Consider the following 19,083-nt stretch of genomic DNA (forward strand, 5'->3'; position numbering starts at 1 on the left):
TTTCCCTTCTGTCTTTGAAAAATGTCATGAGGAAATTTTTCACTGCAGTTGGAAGTAGTCTCTTTTAGAAGAAGGAGCCAATGCCCTGGGAAACTGTGACAAATGAATCTGTTAGGAGAAAAGAAAACCCTAAAACTTTCCAAGAGCTAAGGAACCAGGAGTAATTGCACTTGGCTGGGCAGGGCCAATGTAGACTTACATTCAGTACTGACTCACAATCAACATTTCATGGTGCTTTCACATTTATGAGGCATTTCCACTTACGTTGCCAGTTGGTCTGGGCTCAAATAAATCTCTACCAGAGCATATTTGGTATGTACAATTATATCTGGGTATAATAGGTATTATTTTGTCAGCCTAGCAGTTTATTTCCCAGATTTCCCAGCCTTTCTTTTTTGACAGTCAACCCAGAACTGACTAATCATAGTACCCCTTCTCTTAAGCCCAGGGAGGATTAATTAGAATCTCCCCCCTTGGATTTATGCATCGTTACCCACATACATACCTCATCAAACTCCCCCTACAGCAAAGTTGGAAGGTAGAACTGCAGAAAAAAGCAATGGAGATGGAGAAAGTCAGAAACACTTTGGAGCCTAGCAACAATCTTTTCTGAAAGTCAACCCCCTTGGGTAGTGAACCAATACATTGTTTTCAGCTTAAACAGAATTGGGTTGAAGGTCCAGATGGTGGCACACCTGGTTGAGTGCACATATTACCATGTGCAAAAATCCAGGTTCAAGTGTCTGGCCCTCACAAGTGGTGAAGCAGGATTCCAGGTGTCTCTCTTCCTCTCTGTCCTTCCCCTTTCCCCTTAATTTCTCTCTGTCCTCTGTCCTGTCAGGGAAAGGGGGGGGGGGCATGCCAAAACTAACAAACAAAAAACAGTGAGCACCAAGAGAGGTGGATTTGTAGTGCAGGCACTGAGCTCCACTGATAACCTTGGTAACAATAAAAAAAAAAAAAAAGGTTTAGGGGCCAGGTGTTAGTGCACCAGGTTAAGGCACACATAGTACCAATGTCAAGGACCCACATAAGGATCCAGGTTGGAGTCCCCGCTCCCCACCTGGAGAGGGGAAGCTTCACTGGTCTGCAGGTGTCTACATTTCTCTCTCCTTCTTTATTTTCCCTCCTCTCTCAATTTCTCTTTGTCCTATCCAACAACAACAATAGCAGCAACAATAACAATAACAACAACAACAAAAGGGGAAAATGGCCTCTAGGAGCAGAGTATTCTTAGTGCAGGCACTGAGCCCCAGCAATAACCCTGTAGGCAAAATAAATAAATAGGCTTAGTATTTGTAACTTGCATAGAGTTCTGACTGATACTGGATGCTCTAGATGCTACAGTCTATCTTTGCAGGTTCAGCTGGAATAGAACCTCTTTGGTGAAGTATTCCTGATGACTATCCTCACTGACTCTTAAATATTTTTTCTAGTAGCTAGTTACATATTCCTCCTCGAATGTACCAAATTCTACGGTATTGAATGCAATCAAAATAGTCCTTGATGGCAAAGGTCTTTCCAGTTGTATTGTAAAATTGGTGGGAATGGGTAATAAAGTCCCCAATTAATAAACAGGTGACATACTGAATTTTTTTTAAAGTAGACTTGAAATACATGTTTCCAGAGAAGTAATGTAGGCAATGGGTAAGTTTCCATACTGACTGAGAAAGACCTTTCTTATGAAAACATATGGGAAATGGCAGGCAATTATCAAGGAATCATGTAGAAACCTACTGCTTGGAGTAAATCTAATTCGAGAGAAAAGGAGGTTGGAGACAAATTCTGTCAGGGGATGAACACAAAGCCTCCTACATTCTATTACTGAGCCCCACCCCAGCCTAATTTTTCATATGTGTGTGTAGTAATTTTTCAATTACTAATAAATTGGAAAATAATTAGTATAATTTTATCAGTAATAAAATTCAGGCTTGTATGTACTTTTCTTTTGACTTTTAAAGGCACTTCTCCAGTGTGATGTACTCATTACAATCATAGATTCTGAAGCTAGAAATATTTATTATCTATGTCATATTTGGCAGGCTGCTTAGCTCCTCTGCACTTCACATTTTTCACCTATGAGGCAGATGTCCACTTTATAGGGTTGTTGTGAGGATGATTGGTAAAGCATGTAGTACAATATATTTAAAACACATCCTAAAAATTAGCTACTGTAGCCTTTCAACTTCTTTGATTGCTTTTGAGGAGTCTAGAACACTCTGGATTCTTGACCTTTTCTAAGTCACTCATTGCCTTTGAAATGGTTACGATATCTTTGTGTCAGTATTCTGGATTTTCACAGTGATGCTTATGGGGGATTTTGGAGTGTGTGACTGGGTCTGGGTTAAGGGGAGCTGGGAAAAGAAGCCTAAGAGAAAATGTAGATTTAATAGATCTATCAAGTGATGCTCCTTTGTATTGCTTTCTTTTGTTTTGTTCCAGGAACCTCCATGTGGCCCAAACTGCTGCTCTCTTACCCAACTCTGAGGTGCCAGCACAAATAAAGGATTGTGTTCCCTTTCTGCTCCAAACCTCCTTTTTCTGTGTCCTGCCGCCGCCTCAAGCGACAGAGTAACATGATTATATTTGTGACTTCTTTTTTTTTTTTTTTTTTGTCACCACAGGTGCTACATGGCTTCAGGTTGACTTTTTCAGATAGAAAGATATAGACAGAGAGAGAACACAGCACCAGACATTCCTCCTGTGCTGTAGGGACTGGGTCTCAAACTTGGGTTGCACGCATGACTATATAGGTGTTCTCCCAGGTGAGTTATCTCACCAGCCTTTACTATATTCTAAATTATAATAATGCTGATTTAAAACAGAATACTATATAGATTTTGGGTGTGCATAATTTGACATCTGTAAAAGCTACCTTTTGACTGCCACCAAAAGTCTAGTTTCCATCCTCCACCATATAGTGTACACTTATTATTTTCAACAGTTATTCTGGGCACTCAGTACACCCTTTCAGTCAGGAAATGCATGCCCCTCAATTTGAGGAGATCCTAGTGATTGATCAATGAATTATTTATTTAATGCTGGGCACTGTCCTCATTCCTCCTGCCATATGTTTTTGGAACGTCTACCATTTGTAGTTAGTGTATCTTTCATTTTAATCCACACTTCACCTTATTTGCTACTTGCTCTTACCACAATTTTTTAACATTAGTATCTCTCTTTGAACATCTGCTGCTGCTTGCTGTCTGTGAAAAGGACAAAGTTGATTGGAAGCTCTATCTGTGGGTGGGACTTATCACCATGGGCTTTACCCAAAGAGATATTGTTTGGCCTGGTCAGGAGCCCCTTGTGTCAGAATCTTTTGATTTTTCTATTGAACTGGACAAGTTCTCCATAAAAAGTTTCTTGCATTCTTCTTCATGGAGGGTGTATGTCAGGCTTTCAGTTTGCTGGGTGAGAGCTTGAGCAGTATTTAAATATCTTCTTTTTAGTTAATTTTTTTTTTTGAGTTACACTCTGTCATATGTGGTCCTGAGGATCAAACCAGGTATAAGCACACAAAACAAGTCCTCTACTTACCATCATCCCACCCTCCCGGCCCAGTTCCTTAATCTTTTGTTTTCCCTACTAGGGCTTCCATGTGTCTGCTTCATTCTACCATGCTTGGTGGACTTTTATACCAGATAGAGAGTGAGAGACAGGAAGAGAGAGGCAGTATAGCACATGAGGGTCCCATGTAGTGGTTGGGGACTCAAACCCAGGTCTTTCTGAATGATGAAATGGATGCTCTGGCTGGTGAATTATATGGCCTCAACCCTCCTTTTTAAAATATATTATTTTTATTTATAATATATATTTATTCATTTATTGGGTAGAGACAGAGAAAAACTGAGATAGAAGGTGGAGATAGGGAGCATGAGAGAAAGAGAGACACCTGTAGCACTGCTTTACCTTCTGTGCAGCTTCCCTGGGCCAGTAGGGAACAGGGGCTTGAACGATGGTCCTTGTGCATAGTAATGTGTCAGTTTAACCAGGTGCACCACCACCTGCCCCCAATCCTGTTTTTAATGCTCTTATCTTCTCCATAGAATAAACCTTCAGTGTTATGCTATGATGGAGGGCAATCATTGAGCTAAGTAAAATCTTAAGAGGCTATCAAACTGCTTTTTCAATAGACTTCCAGCTAATACTATTTTTGTTTGCTTTGCTTATTACTGCTGGGGCTTTACTGCACTGGGCTTATTGTTTCAGATAGAGGGAGAGAGGGGATGCATTGGATTGATCTTCTCGTGGTGCATCCTGTGAGTACCCATTCATTGGAGAAACTGACGATCCTTCCTAGCCGACTGAATCCACATGGATCCCAGTCACTTTCAAAGCCAGCAATAAGCAGCTCCTGACAGCTTTCAACCTGACCTGTTGACTGGCTACGGAAGAAGGGCAAACGCTAGAAGAAGAAGAGGGAAAGACAAAACAACACTGAAGCTTCCTCTATTGCAGTGAGGGTGAGGTTCAAACCTTGGTTGTGTACATGGCAAAGAAGGTATACTATCCAGGTCAGCTATTTGCCAGCCCTGTTTTCCAGTTTTGTAATGTGAAGTAAGATTAGTTTGTTTTTACTATCCAGTTTAGGAGGTTGGTACTTAGATAAAAGACAGTCTATAGGTACTTCTGTTAATTTCCACTAGTTTTTTTTTCTTTTGTGATAAAAAAGGAACCATTTTTCATTTCATTGTTCTTTTCATTTTAGTCCTCAAGAACATCTTTTCAAGTAAATAAGTATTTTATATAAATTAATAATTGTCTTATAGTCTTTCATATAAGGTATTTCTATTACTGGATATATATATATATTTTAATTTTTTATTTAAGAAAGGATTAATGAACAAAAACATAAGGTAGGAGGGGTACAACTCCACACAATTCCCACCACCCAATCTCCATAACCCACCCCCTCCCCTGATAGCTTTCCCATTCTCTAGCCCTCTGGGAGCATGGACCCAGGGTCGTTGAGGGTTGCTGAAGGTAGAAGGTCTGGCTTCTGTAATTGCTTCCCCGCTGAACATGGGCGTTGACTGGTCGGTCCATACTCCCAGTCTGCCTCTCTCTTTCCCTAGTAAGGTGTGTCTCTGGGGAAGCTGAGCTCCAGGACACATTGGTGGGGTCTTCAATCCAGGGAAGCCTGGCCAGCATCCTGGTGGCATCTGGAACCTGGTGATTGAAAAGAGAGTTAACATACGAAGCCAAACAATTTGTTGAGCAATCATGGATCCCAAGCTTGGAATAGTGGAGAGGAAGTGTTAGGGGGGTTACTCACTGCAAACTCTAGTGTACTTCTGCTTTCAGGTATATATTTTGCAGTAGTTTATGGATACGTGTGCACATAAGCTCTCTCTCACAGAAACTGGTGTATATCTAGGTTATGGGACTTTGTTAGAAAGTGAACTACCTGAGATGAAATTAGAGTGTACTATAAAAGGAAAGGTCTCACCTGAGTAATGAAGCTGAAGGGTTGTCATTCCACACGTGAAGTCTCTGGACACAGTCTGAGGTGAAGCATGTTGAGGTGGCAATCGTTGCGTTGGCTAGGTTGTGATGCAATATTATTTGGTTTGGATTGGGAGATGCATATGGGAAAGTGGGCCCTGTCCAAGGGTTCCAGGACTGGGGGAAGTAGGGGCTCTGTAGTGGAGATGTGAGGTTCCTGCTGTCTTAGGGTTCAAAAAGACAATCGATAGTTAATGTTATCATCACATTATTTGTTAATTGGGTTAACTTTGAAAAGTCCTTTTGTTATGGTTTGCTGCACAGTATCCAGTATCTTGTATATAGCTGTGCTATTGGATGCTTCTAATCTACTTGGTCTAGGCTTTTGAGAGAGTCCGCATATCAAATACACAGCCTATATATTAAAAGGATTCAGTTTGTGTTTTTTTTTCTCCTCCAGGGTTATTGCTGGGCTCGGTGCCTGCACCATGAATCCACCGCTCCTGGAGGCCATTTTTCCCCCTTTTTGTTGCCCTAGTTGTTGCAGCCTCGTTGCAGTTATTATTGCCATTGTTGACGTTGCTTTGTTGTTGGATAGAACAGAGAGAAATGGAGAGAGGAGGGGAAGACAGAGAGAGGGGGAGAGAAAGATAGACACCTGCAGACCTGCTTTACCGCCCGTGAAGCGACTCCCCTGCAGGTGGGGAGCCGGGGGCTCGAACCGGGATCCTTACACCAGTCCCTGCGCTTTGCGCCACATGCGCTTAACCCACTGCGACACCGCCCAACCCCCTCAGTTTGTGTTTTGAGAAACTTTGAGACATACAATTGATTTTCCCCCTCTCATATTAATTAACTACTGATTTATATGTCTACATTTTGCTAGGAGTGTACATAAACACCATTCCCACCACCAAAGGACTGTGACCCATCCCTCCCGCCCACTCCCACCCCCCACTGGCCCAGGAAGCTGCATGTTTACTCCTCACTACTGGGTTTTTACTTTGGTGCCCTATACTGGATATATTTTGATGACTTCCAAATTACACATATTCTAAGCCAGTGTCTCAACCTTGTTTTGTGGCAAAGATTATGCAGGGCAGGCAGGGGTTGTATAGTTCAGAATGACAAATAGCCTAGCTTTAGTAAGAAAACCTTATCACTAAGACATGCTTATATCTCTATACATTGAACAATAAGGCTTTAAATATATAATAATAATTTTTATTTTCTGCCTCCAGGGTGATCACTGCACTAGGTGCTTGCACTATGAATCCACTGCTCCTGGAAGCCATTTTTTCCCATTTTGTTGCCCTTGTTGTTATTGCTGTTGCTGTTGGATAAGACAGAAAAATCGAGAGAGGAGGAGAAGATAGAGAGGGGGAGAGAAAGATAGCCACTTGTAGACCTGCTTCACCCTGCAAAGTGATCCCCATTGAGGGGGGCCTTGAACTGGGATCCTTGCGCCAGTCCCTGAGCTGAGGATTTTGGAAAAGTAAGTACGATTTGAACAGAATCAAATAAAGGGTCAAATCAGTCATTCTCAACCTATTATGAACTGGAATCTCACAGGCAAAGTTAAAATTCAGATTTTTAGGTCTGATTCCTTTTACTCTAACTTATCAGCAACACTATAGGACCTTAACCCAAAACCTTTAACAAGGATTCCCTGAAGACTGGATGTCTCTGAACCCAATTTGAGAAACTGGCTTACACAGCCTTCTGCCAGAAAATACTAAGGTTGCTTGATTCTGGAAATTTCTTTGGCATTCTCTTGTTACCTTCCACAGGAACTTTAAAGTTAAGGCTGAGAGCTCCACTGTGAGCTGTGAGATGATCCACTGTGAAGTGATATTTTATGCCAGGCAAGCTTTTGGGATATGAATGTTTTCTAGCCTTTTCTGCCTGGCTGTCTCTTTGCTAACTTAAAATTCATGCAACCCCTTCAGAAAGCAAGGACTGTCAAACTGGAATGCTCTATAGAGCCAAATAACAGTCTTTAAAAAGATAGCTTTTTACCTAAAAATTGCTAAATTCAAGAACTAGTAAACAGCAATTTAAAAAGTGACAAAACAATTTAACAAGGACAGTCTGCTGTTCGGGTGCATGGAACAGGAAATAGTCATTTAAAATTCAGGCTTTTTTGGGGGGTGGGGTGGGGAGCGGGATGTCTTGCTCCTCTATGAATCCTGGATTTTGCTATCCCAACAATGCTCCTCTTCTAAGGTCTGCCTTTCTACTTTGAAGTCTGACTAAAGAGGTCAACACTCAAGTCTTGAATCCTGACAAGTAACCACAGCCCTCAACATACGATCTGGGCCAGACTAAGGCCCCAGCTACGCTCCCAATTCTGTATCCTCAGGCTACAGGTTGCATCCGCAGCTCAGCTCGCAGCACAGTCCCTCGGGTCAAAGGTCGAGCGGCGCGAAGCCACCTGGAACCCAGCGCACTGCAACCCACGTCCCCGAAGCCTTGAGAGGGGGACTTTTGGGGGTCGCCCTGTCACTCTAGACCTGCCCCCATTGGACCTAGAGAAGCGAGCCGCACGCACAGGGTAAGAGCTGCGCGACTTCAGGGAGGTCCCGAAGCTGGCGCAGGGCTGGAAGAACGAGGGCCTCTCTGGCTCCCCGGCGCGCCCGGGGCGCAGGCTGAACTCGACCCGCGTCTTCCTCTCTCTCCTCCCGGGGCCTGGCGAGTGTGTGATTATGGGGCCTGTAATCGTGAGGACTTCGCTCCGGTGTAGCGGGGGACAGAAATGGCCCTCATCACCTGCCCCCGCCTCACTTTCTGCCCTCGGGCACTTTGCCCGGGCAAGGTGGGCCCTGCGCCCAGCTCAGCCGGTCCACCCCGCTCACCCGGCCTGGTCGGGTTGTTTGTTTTCTGTTTGTGCAGCTACCTCTAGAAAGCACACCGGAAGGGGGAGCTTTGGGCCAAGCCATGACTCTTATGTCTAAAAAGACCCGCCTCCCGCGCAGCTGGTTTTAATAAGAGCGCTGGGAGAAATGTGGCCGGCGGGGGTGGGGGTGGGGGGCGTGCGGTGCCGTGGGGGGAGTGGTGGTGGTGGTGGGGCGCTGAGTTGAAGGATCCTTGAGAAATGTCCGGAGAAAGAAAGAGGGGGTGCATTCTGCCGAATGGTTTGTAAAAATCCCCTGCACTTCCCAATTTTAATGGAAGCTTGGAGAGGATGTAGGTAATGGTGATACTAGAAATGAGATGTAAACATCCGTTAAAAACACATTTATTAACATTGAGGTAAGGGCGATTGTGTACAATGTATTCATTTCTTTCTAGCTTTAGTAGTAATAACAACAACAAAAAGTACTATTGGAAAAAAACAACAACAAACCCCCCCCAAAACCACCGCCTCTTCCTGTAATCCCATAGTCTCAATTCATGAGCACACACGCTTTTTCCCCCCTCGTTTTTTACATAGTTGCAGTTAGAGGTACAAGACATTTTCATTTCAAATTTTGCAACAAGGGAGGGGAATTATCCCTACAGGATGGAAGCCTCCATTAGTTCTGAGAAAAAGATCTCACAGTGCATGAGCTACAAGTTAAAGATTGTATCAGGCTTTCAATTTATATTATACAAGTTGAAAGGATCAGGGAGATGAAAGGCTTTTTAAGAAGACCCTTGTGAGACAGATAAATATTCACATGCACATTTTTTTTTGCATCGTTGTTTAAAGCCAAGGACAAATTTCTTTCTAACATAGTACTTTGATCTTTATATGTTTAAGAAAACCTCATATTCTACCTTGTCATAGAATTTGGAGAACAGTAATTTACCATCAAACACTGAAGTCCCAAGTCAACATTTTAATCAGAGGCCTCTGGGTCTTGCATTTCTGTTCTTGGATTTGCTCATTCAGATCTTAGTTCAAATGTCCATTTCCCTGCAACATTAATTATTACACGTTGTTCAAAGCACTAAACCAAGGTGTGAAATTTTTTACTATTGCCTGCCTCCAGCCTCAATGATATAAGCAACGGTAATGTTTTGCTTGCTTTTATATTCTAGAGCAAACTCTCTTCCCTCCCAAATGTCTACTGTGATTGGTGCTTAGTAAATACTGGGGGGGAAATGTTTGTAGTATTGTGTGTAGCCCTGGCAGCACTTGTTAAGTGAATGTGACACAAGGAAAGAGTTTTAGTTCCCTCCTGCTCCCTGTCTTTTTTTTTTTTTTTCTTAGTTTCTGGTTGGCTTGGGCGCAGTTGCTATTGAATCTGTTGGCACATTTTAGGTTAGCCTGCCTATTTATGTCCTGGAGGCATCTGGGACCTAAAGCTTTTCTTTTTCTACCTTCCTTCCTTCCTTTCTTTCTCCCCTTTTTCTTTTTTCCATTCTTCTTTTCTTTCTCTCTCTCTTTTTAGGGAGGGGTCTGGGTTTTGGACAGAAAACAACTAGGATTCTCCCCCAGAGGCCTGGGACTTCTGGCCGCACAACCCTCTGACCCTTTAGCACTTCCCAGTGCTTGGCTGCATGCAGGAGGTTCCAAGGTTCATGGTGGGAGCTGCTCGTGAAAGATGCTCTGTTATTGTTGGACTCCAGGCACAGGGAATAATTAGGGGAGTGACATGTTGCTAAAGTCGAGGCTTTTCCTTGTGGGCTGGGCCATGAAGCTGCAATTGGCCTACTTGTTGGCAAAGGCCCTGAATTCTTGTGGATTCCTACGTGTTTCACTTCTCGCAGGAAGCCTTGATGAGGAAGAGACTGGGAGTGGGGGCTGAAAAGTTTGGAATTTCCCGTGGTCCCTTGGAGGACTGATTGTTAAGAACCACCCTGGGTAGTACCTGGGATGTCTGGGCCTGCTCATCTTTTTGTGTTTTTTTTTTTTTTTCTCAAGGGTTTCAGGGTCTTTCAAGCTGCTTTTCCAGTGGGCAGACTTGGGAAGTTAGCAGTGAAGGAAACTGATAGTCTGGGAATTGTCAGTTGGCTGCAAGGAACTCTACCTTGAGCTCTGCAGTGCCCAGCATGGTGCCTCCCACGGTGTGTGTTTAATAAACATCCATTCAAGTAGGAAGTGTGAGAGTGCCCTTGAAACCTTCAAGCCTGCATGGGTCAGAGTCTGCAAAAATGTTTTTATTCTGTGAAAATAGATTTCAGAGCCTGCCTGCTTGGGTTCCTGTCCTGGGTAGCTCCACTTAGAAACTATGTCCCCAAACCTATATTTTACATTCTTGTGCTCACTCTCCTACACACCTCCCATTTTCAGATGTAGGTAATAATGTTACCAACCGCCTTATGGAGTTACAATGAAGTTTAGATATAGTAAATTTGGGGAGGCACTCAGAACTGAGCATAGTGCCTAACAATAGAGTAAAAACCTTTTTATTTATTTTATTTTTTAAAAAATTTATTCCCTTCTGTTGCCCTTTGCTGTTTTTTTTTTTATTGCTGTAGCTATTATTGTTGTTACTGATGCGGCCATTGTTGGATAGGACAGAGAGAAATGGAGAGAGGAGGGGAAGATAGAGAGGGGGAGAGACAGACAGACACCTGCAGACCTGCTTCACCGCCTGTGAAGCAACTCCCCTGCAAGTGGGGAGCCGGGGGCTCGAACTAGGATCTTTATGCCGGTCCTTGTGCTTAACGCCATGTACGCTTAACCTGCTGTGCTACCGCCTGACTCCCAAAACCTTTTTATTTTTAAGTATTGAAAATGTGTTCCAGGTAACTTAGTGGAGCAGCATGGATTCTAGTCCCATGTGTAAGGACATAGGTTGTAGTCACTGTCCCTTGTAGGGGGCAAGCTTGATGAGCCTAAAAGCAGGTCTGTAGGTGTCTGTCTCCCCTCTCCTCTCAACTTCTCTCTGTCTTATCAAGTATAATAGAAGGGGGTGGGGTGAGGAAAGGCCACCGGAAGCAGTGGATTTGTAGTGCAGGCATAAATAAAAGACTATAAAGATCAGAGAGGTTGCCACTGAGAAGGCAAGAAAAGTTTTGAGTGTGATCCAAGAAAGCTGGAATCCAAAACTCCACACCATCTTGGTTTTTAGAGGAAACATGTATAGCATTCCCCCCTCTGGGCCACAGAAACCCATTTTTTCTCCTCCCCAATAATTTCTCAGAACTCAATGTGGAAATGTCCCAATAGATCAGATTTGAAAGTTGCACTTCCAAGTTGGAACTTGAGCTGCTACTCTAGGGCCTATTTCAGCATGCCTTGGCCTTATAGCAGGTGGAGTGTACTATCACTTTGAAGGACTTATGAACAAGAATTTCACTCTAGGGTTGAAAAATTTCAAGGAAAATTTGAGCTGTTCTTTCTGAAGACCTGGAGGAGGTAGAAGTTCTGCATTTAATTGTTGCTGTTGCTACTGCTCTTGATTAGACATTGTTTTCTTTAGAATAGGATCCTTGCATTGCTTTTTTAATAGCCTATGTATGGTTTAACAGATACCAAATCATCAACATGGATTCATCTCTGGGCCTACTGTAGGCTATCCAAGAGACATTTAACATTTTTTGGGAAAGCCCCCCTACCAGAGTCATCCTGTGATTAAAAAAAAATGTAGTCAAATATTCTTAACAAAATTTGCCATTTAGTCACTTTTGATTGTATGGTTCATTGGCATTAAGTATATTTGCATTATTGTGTAATCATTACCACCATGAAGCTATCGAACATTTAAAAAATTTTCTCAGATTTTAAATCTCATCTTTGTAGGCATTAAACACTTAAGTATCTCCCTACTCCCCAAGCCCAGCTTTGCCAACTATGACTTTGTTTTATTGCTATGAATTTGACTACCCTGAGAACCTACTATAAAATGGGATTGCATCATATATATCTTTTTGTGTCTAGATTATTTCACTTAGCATGTCGTCTTTAGTGTTCATTTACTTTGTGGCCTATCAGAATTTCCTTTCTTTTAAAGGCTGAATACAATTCCCTTGTATGCATAAATATCATTTGTTTACCTGCTCGAGGACATTTGTGTTATCTCTATTTTCCTGTAATTCTAGTTCTTTAAGAAGTTACTGTGGTCCGCGGGAGGTGGCGCAGTGATAAAGCTTTGAACTCTGAAGCATGAAGTCCCAAGTTCAAACCCTGGCAACACATGTGCCAGAATGATGTCTGATTCTTTCTCTCTCCTCTTGTCTTTCTCATAAATAAATAAAATCTTTTTTTTTTTTTTTTTTAAGTTACTGCTTGGAACTTTCTTCACATAAATTGGAATGTCCTTTGAGGTCTGTTTTGATTAACATTTTTTTATGAATTGATAACAGAAAACTGCAAAAATTTCTAAATCAAGATGTGAAATTGGACTTCTCAAATTTTAGAGAAAAAAGGTTTTTAGTCCTAATTTAAGTGAAAGGTACAGTTTTTGTACTTGATTGGGGAACTTGGTCCAGTGAGCTAACTGGTGATTCAGAGCAGGAGAAAATCCCCTTTAACGTGGGAACTGACCAGACTAACTTAGCTGTCAAGAACTCTGTTGGCACATTCCCTCCACCCACTGCTTTCCTAGCTCTTTGCAAGGCCTCAGTCATCTGATAGAAGGATGGAAAAGTCTAAAATTTGTTTGGAAAGGCAGGCTTAAACACCGTGGAGAATGTGAGCATTTCCCAGAAACATGCTCCTTTGGAGGCTGATAGATTTCAGTTTTGAATTACAGAGAAGACACAAGAAGAAGACACTGGAGGACGGGTGAGGACGCAAAAGTCACCAGAATCCAGAGAGCAACCCAGCTTCCCACACTCTTCTTTTTTCTTTCCCAGAAGATTTTGGTTCAGAAAAAACAAAATCATTTTGACTCAGCTACTAGACTAGAATAATTTCACAGCTTGTTTAGCAAGCCCCTTCTCCCCCCTCCAGTTTCACAGGGAATCAGCTGTACCATTTTAATCTGCTGCCCCCCAAATTGTATACAGAGGTGCTACAATAAACTTAAAGAAGCACCATGAGATTAAAAAAAAATTATTTTAAGGGAAAACAGAACTACACTTAACATCAGTGGAACACCCAAGAAGTGTGAGCTTGAAATGTATATAGTTTCAGCTGTAGATAGTGCTGCAGTCCTTCTATTGATGTCATACCTTTGCAAAACCGGAGACTTTGGTGGTTATATGATGAAAATCAAGAACCAGGGGGTCAGGTGGTAGGGCAGTGGGTTAAGTGCACATGGCACTAAAGCCAAGGACCAGTGTAAGGATTTGGTTAGAACCCTTGGCTCCCCACTTGCAGGGGGTGGGGGAGGTGCTTCACAAGCGGCCAAGCAGGTCAGCAGGTGTCTGTATTTCTTTCCCCCTTTGTCTTCCCCTCCTCTCTCAATTTCTGTCTGCCCTATCCAACAACAACATCAATAGCAACAATAACAATAATGACAATAAGGGCAACAAAACGGGAAAAAATGGCCTCCAGGAGCAGTGGATTCGTAGTGCAGGCACCGAGCCCCAGGAATAACCCTGGCAGGGGCAAAAAAAAAAATCAAGAACCTGAAGAAAAATCAGTGAGGAATAGGAAATAAAGGTAGCAAGATCTAATCTTATCTTAAAGTTTAATCAGTTGTACAGCTCTACTGTGTACAAGAGTGTACAGGACTTATGACATTGTGCATAGTCCATTAAAAAGTGTGATCACAGGCTGGAGAAATAGCATAATGGTTATGTAATTTACTTTCATGTTTTAGGCTCTGAGGCCCCAGGTTCAGCCTCCAGCACCATCATAAGCTAGAGCTGAGCAGTGCTCTGGCCTCTCTCTCTCTGTATCTCTCTCTCTCTCATTAAAATAAAATAAAAAATAAATATGAAAAAGAGTGAAGAAAATTAAAGTGTGATAACTTCATGAAAAAAATATTTAAAATTTATGTCTTATTTACTCAAGGTAGAACAATGACAGGCATTACATTGTTAGGATATAAATACTCATATGTTTGAATTTTAGTAGTTAATAAGTGGAACTATTAGGTATTTCTCTTCTCTCAGGAGTACCTTTACTAGGGCACCAAGAATAACCAAGAGGTTTTGGAGTATGCTTTAATCTGTCAGAAAATCCCCCACAGTTGTGAGAGTACAGCAGTCATGGGATTGGAAATGAGATGAGATGAAAAGTGTAATTTGCATTGAGATTTTCTAAGGTTTATTATTATTTTTTATTATAAGGTTTAAAAACTCAAAGATGCAAAAACGAAATAAAAACTTTAACCCTTGCAGAGAGAACAACTTATAACATTTTTGTGAATACTATTCCAGAACTTTCTTCCTGGGTACATTTAAAAACATCAAGGGAGATGGAATGGAGTTCTGGTGGTAGGAATTGTGTGGGGTTGTACCCCTCTTATACCTATGGTTTTGTCAGTGTTTCCTTTTTATAAATAAATAAAAAAAACATTTGTAAACACTGAATCAGATAAATTCTATTTTGTTCATTGCTTTCAAAACACCACTTTATGTGTTTTGAAATGGGTAGATTTATAATATAGTTAACACCTATTCACCTTATATAGAGTTACAAATACTATTTCAAGGGACTTTTCTCAGTCTAAACCTTTCCTATCATTTGTAGCGCGAGTCCACTATTTGAGCAGCTCAACTCTGCCCTCTTGTGACTTGATACTATATTTAACATTTTTCTTCAAATTTGTGTTTAGTAAGCAAGCACTTGTGTTACCAAAAAAATGAAATAAGATCCTTTTTAGGAACTCACAGTCTGTAAGCCTACAAAGGTAGATGAGATGTATAATTAAATAGGGAAGGAGGGTCTAGTGGGGGCCTGTATTATTGTGTGGAAAACTGAAACGTGTGTACAAACTATTGTATTTAATGTTGACTCTAAAACATAAAAAAAATGGAAGGAAATAAAAAATAATTAATGATCCCAAGAGAGAGCTGTAGTTAAAATCTCTTAGTAGGAAGGGTAGTCTACCTGTAGTTTAAAGACTACAGGATTAAACAGTGGCAAAAACAATGATAACAGGTAACATTTATTGAGTAAATGTGAACCAGGAACTAATCTTTACACTTTTTTTTTTAAAAACAGAAAATATGGAGTTGTTTTTTTTTTTCTCATTAAGACATTTAAATATGGCTCACATTGGTAATAAGAAAATAAAATAAGGCCTTTCATAATAAGGAGTGGGCCTTGCAGATTGTTTGGTGTGAACAAGAAAACACCATTAAAAGAGGCTGGGGGTCTTGGGGCTAAGGACTTTCACCATAATTCTGTTGACAGGCAGTAGGAACCAATGATTCACGTTCTTTGATCAGAGGAGTAATTTGATCAGAGCTGTACTTTTAGAAGCTTAACTTATCAGTAGTACAGAAGATGAGAGGCTCAGGGTGGAGGGGCCAGCTAGGTTATTACAATGGTCCAGGCAAAATGTGCTGCTTTGAAGAGATGGAGCAGGAGGCAGTGAATCTGAACTTGATTAGGAAGCCAGCAGTGACAGGATCTCATTCTTGAGTGTTGCTTTTTTTAATTCTTGCAATGTCAGGTCAAGCCTGGATGGAGGTTTTCATACCTGACAGTATTGTTTTCCGTGAACTATATAGGTGGATCTGCCAGTGTTTGCATGACGGTTCACCACCACCACCCCCCTTTGGTTATTTTAGGACAATAGCTAGACCACATTATTTGGTTGTGGATCTGGTAATTTTGATAGCCCTATGCTAAGACACACTATTTTTTAGTCATTCTCTGTTTGCAGTTTTCAAAATGTGCTTGGTATTTTGAGGTTGGTGTTTCAATATGTTTCTTTTTCAAGTTGCTAATAGGATTTATTGTTGGGTTATTCATAGTGTTTGGCACTATTAATCCATTGCTCTCAGCAGTCATATTTCCTTTTTTCCTTCTTTCTATTTTATTTGATAGGACAGAGAGAAATTGAGAGGGAGATAAAAAGGGAGAGAGTCATTTGCAGGCCCACTTCACAGCTTGTGAGGTGTCTCCCCTACAGGTGGGGATTGGGGTGCGCAAACCCAGCTCTTTGAATGTGGTACCCTCAACTGAGTGAACGCTGGCCAGCCCCGTTTCTTTTTCTGATGAGTAGAAATATTTAGCAAACAGCATAGACTTGAGGTACTGATTCTAAGGATAGGAGAAAGCTGGAATTACATGATCAAGGAAGCAGCAGCACACTGGTAACCATTTATGGAGATGAGACAAGTGATAGGGATGACTGGCAGTTAGTCTGTCTTATAAAACATTGTATTTTTAATTTTGAATAAAAATAGAAAGGAAATCCTCCCTTTGGAGTTGAGGGGGGTGACTCAGATGTAGAGCGTATGCCTACATGGATGAGGCCTTGGATTTGATCCCTAGCACTACAGGAGGTAGCAACAAAAATAAAACAACTGGAACTCCATGATTGATGGAATTGGTGTTTTGATCTCTCAGTCTCTTTCTATCTTTATGAAAAAGTAAAAATTTTGCCATGAATGTTAAAAAGCATCTAGTGCAGTAAGAGCTCAAAACTAAGTTTGTAGTTCATTGGTAAGTTATCCAGAACCTTTTTTTAAAAAACTTTTTCATTAGTGACTTAATATTGATTTACAAATTATAATAGGTTATAATTATAAGATCTCAAAATCATAAGCTAACAGGGTATATAATTCCACACCATTCCCACCACCAGAGTTTTGTGTCTCCATTCTGTCCATTGGAGTCTGCATTAGTTCTCCCAAGGTCACAGCTATGGGTTGACTATTATTTCTACAACTATCTATTTATATTTGTATATATTTGCCCACTTTTTCTATGTTCTTGCCTTCTCTTCCTTTCTAGATCACACCTATTACTTCTGAGTGTCCTTCCAGTCCCCCCCCCCCCCTTTTTTTCTTCCTCTTCTCTCTCTGGGTCCTGATGGAATTGAAATTCAGAGTCTTTTGATCATTTTTCCCTAACATTTTTACCCATCTGGGAGTACGGACCAACAGAATCTTTTTTTTTCATGATCTTTTTTTTTTTTTTTTTTCCTCCTCCAGGGTTATTGCTGGGCTCAGTGCCTGCACCATGAATCCACCGCTCCAGGAGGCCATTTTTCCCCCCTTTTGTTGCCCTTGTTGTAGCTTCGTTGTGGTTATTATTTTTATTTATTTATTTTTTATTTAAGAAAGGATTAATTAACAAAACCATAGGGTAGGAGGGGTACAACTCCACACAATTCCCACCGCCCAATCTCCATATCCCACCCCCTCCCCCGATAGCTTTCCCACTCTATCCCTCTGGGAGCATGGACCCAGGGTCATTGAGGGTTGCAGAAGGTAGAAGGTCTGGCTTCTGTAATTGCTTCCTCGCTGAACATGGGCGTTGACTGGTCGGTCCATACTCCCAGTCTGCCTCTCTCTTTCCCTAGTAGGATGGGTCTCTGGGGAAGCTGAGCTCCAGGACACATTGGTGGTGTCTTCAATCCAGGGAAGTCTGGCCGGCATCCTGATGACACCTGGAACCTGGTGACTGAAAAGAGAGTTAACATACAAAGTGATCTCACTCTCAGGCCGAAGTTGAAAAACAAGATTAGAAAAGAAAACAGAAGTCGAACCTGAAATGGAATTGGAGTATTACACCAAAGTAAAAGACTCTGGGGTGGGTGGGTGGGTGGGGAGAATACAGGTCCATGAAAAATGATGAATGAAATAGTGGGGGTTGTATTGCTAAATGGGAATCTGGGGAATGTTATGCATGTAAAAAAAAAAAAAGAAGAAGTAGAAACGCAAAGCAGAAATTGACTGAGTTTGGAGTATGGCACCAAAGTAAGAAAGCAGAAGTATACTAGAGTTTGCAGTGAGTACCTCCCTAATACTTCCTCTCCACTTTTCCAACCTTTGGGTCCATGATTGCTCAACAATTTGTTTGGCTTCGTTGTGGTTATTATTATTGCCCTTGTTGACGCAATTCGTTGTTGGATAGGACAGAGAGAAATGGAGAGAGGAGGGGAAGACAGAGAAGGGGAGAGAAAGACAGACACCTGCAGACCTGCTTCACCGCCTGTGAAGCGACTCCCCTGCAGGTGGGGAGCCGGGGGCTCGAACCAGGATCCTTACGCTGGTCCCTGCGCTTTGCGCCACATGCGCTTAACCCACTGCGCCACCGCCCGACCTCCTTTCATGATCTTTTAAAATAAACTTTATTTATTTAATTTGATAGGATAGAGAAAAATTGAGAAGGAAGGGAGCAGGGGACAGAGAGACACCTGAAGACCTGCTTCACTACTTGTGAAGCTTTCCCCCTGCAGCGGGGAGTCACTAGGGCTTTGAACCCCAGTCCTTGTGCATGGTATCACATGCATTTAACCAGGTGCACCGCCACCTGGTCCTTTTAACGATCTTTTAAAAAAATAAGTAATCCATGAAGTTCCATTTGCTTTATCATCCTTGCTCTCTCATGTGGTGCTGGAGATGGAGTCTAGCATCTCATATGTGTAAAGTATGAGCTCTTCCACTGAGGTCCCCATCCAGGTTTCTTGATAGGATCAGATTTATACTCAAAATATTTAATGTGTCATTTTGTAATGAAAAATTCAGTGCACAAGCTCACATTTACCTCAAAGTTGATACTAAGTGATTTAGATATTTTCCTCCAGCTTCTTCACATCACTACATAATTAGAGGTCACTGGTGTGCAGGGTGATTATATTAGTCATTCTGAGTGCACTTACTAGAGATCTCTTAAATCCTGCTTCTAGAAAA

General features: G+C 41.7%; 1 protein-coding gene across 1 annotated transcript in view; it reads left to right on the top strand.

The window, feature by feature from the left end:
* The first annotated feature begins 7,778 nt into the window (after positions 1-7,778).
* The window catches only part of LOC103119786 (uncharacterized), a 244,095-nt gene continuing 232,790 nt past the window's right edge, over positions 7,779-19,083 (top strand). Inside the window, exon 1 of the mRNA XM_007530106.3 lies at positions 7,779-8,002. The gene's annotated coding sequence lies outside the window, so the exon portion shown is untranslated. The remainder of the gene's footprint in view (positions 8,003-19,083) is intronic.

The sequence above is a fragment of the Erinaceus europaeus genome, chromosome 17 (genome assembly GCF_950295315.1).
Source record: "Erinaceus europaeus chromosome 17, mEriEur2.1, whole genome shotgun sequence".
Lineage (NCBI taxonomy): Eukaryota > Metazoa > Chordata > Mammalia > Eulipotyphla > Erinaceidae > Erinaceus > Erinaceus europaeus.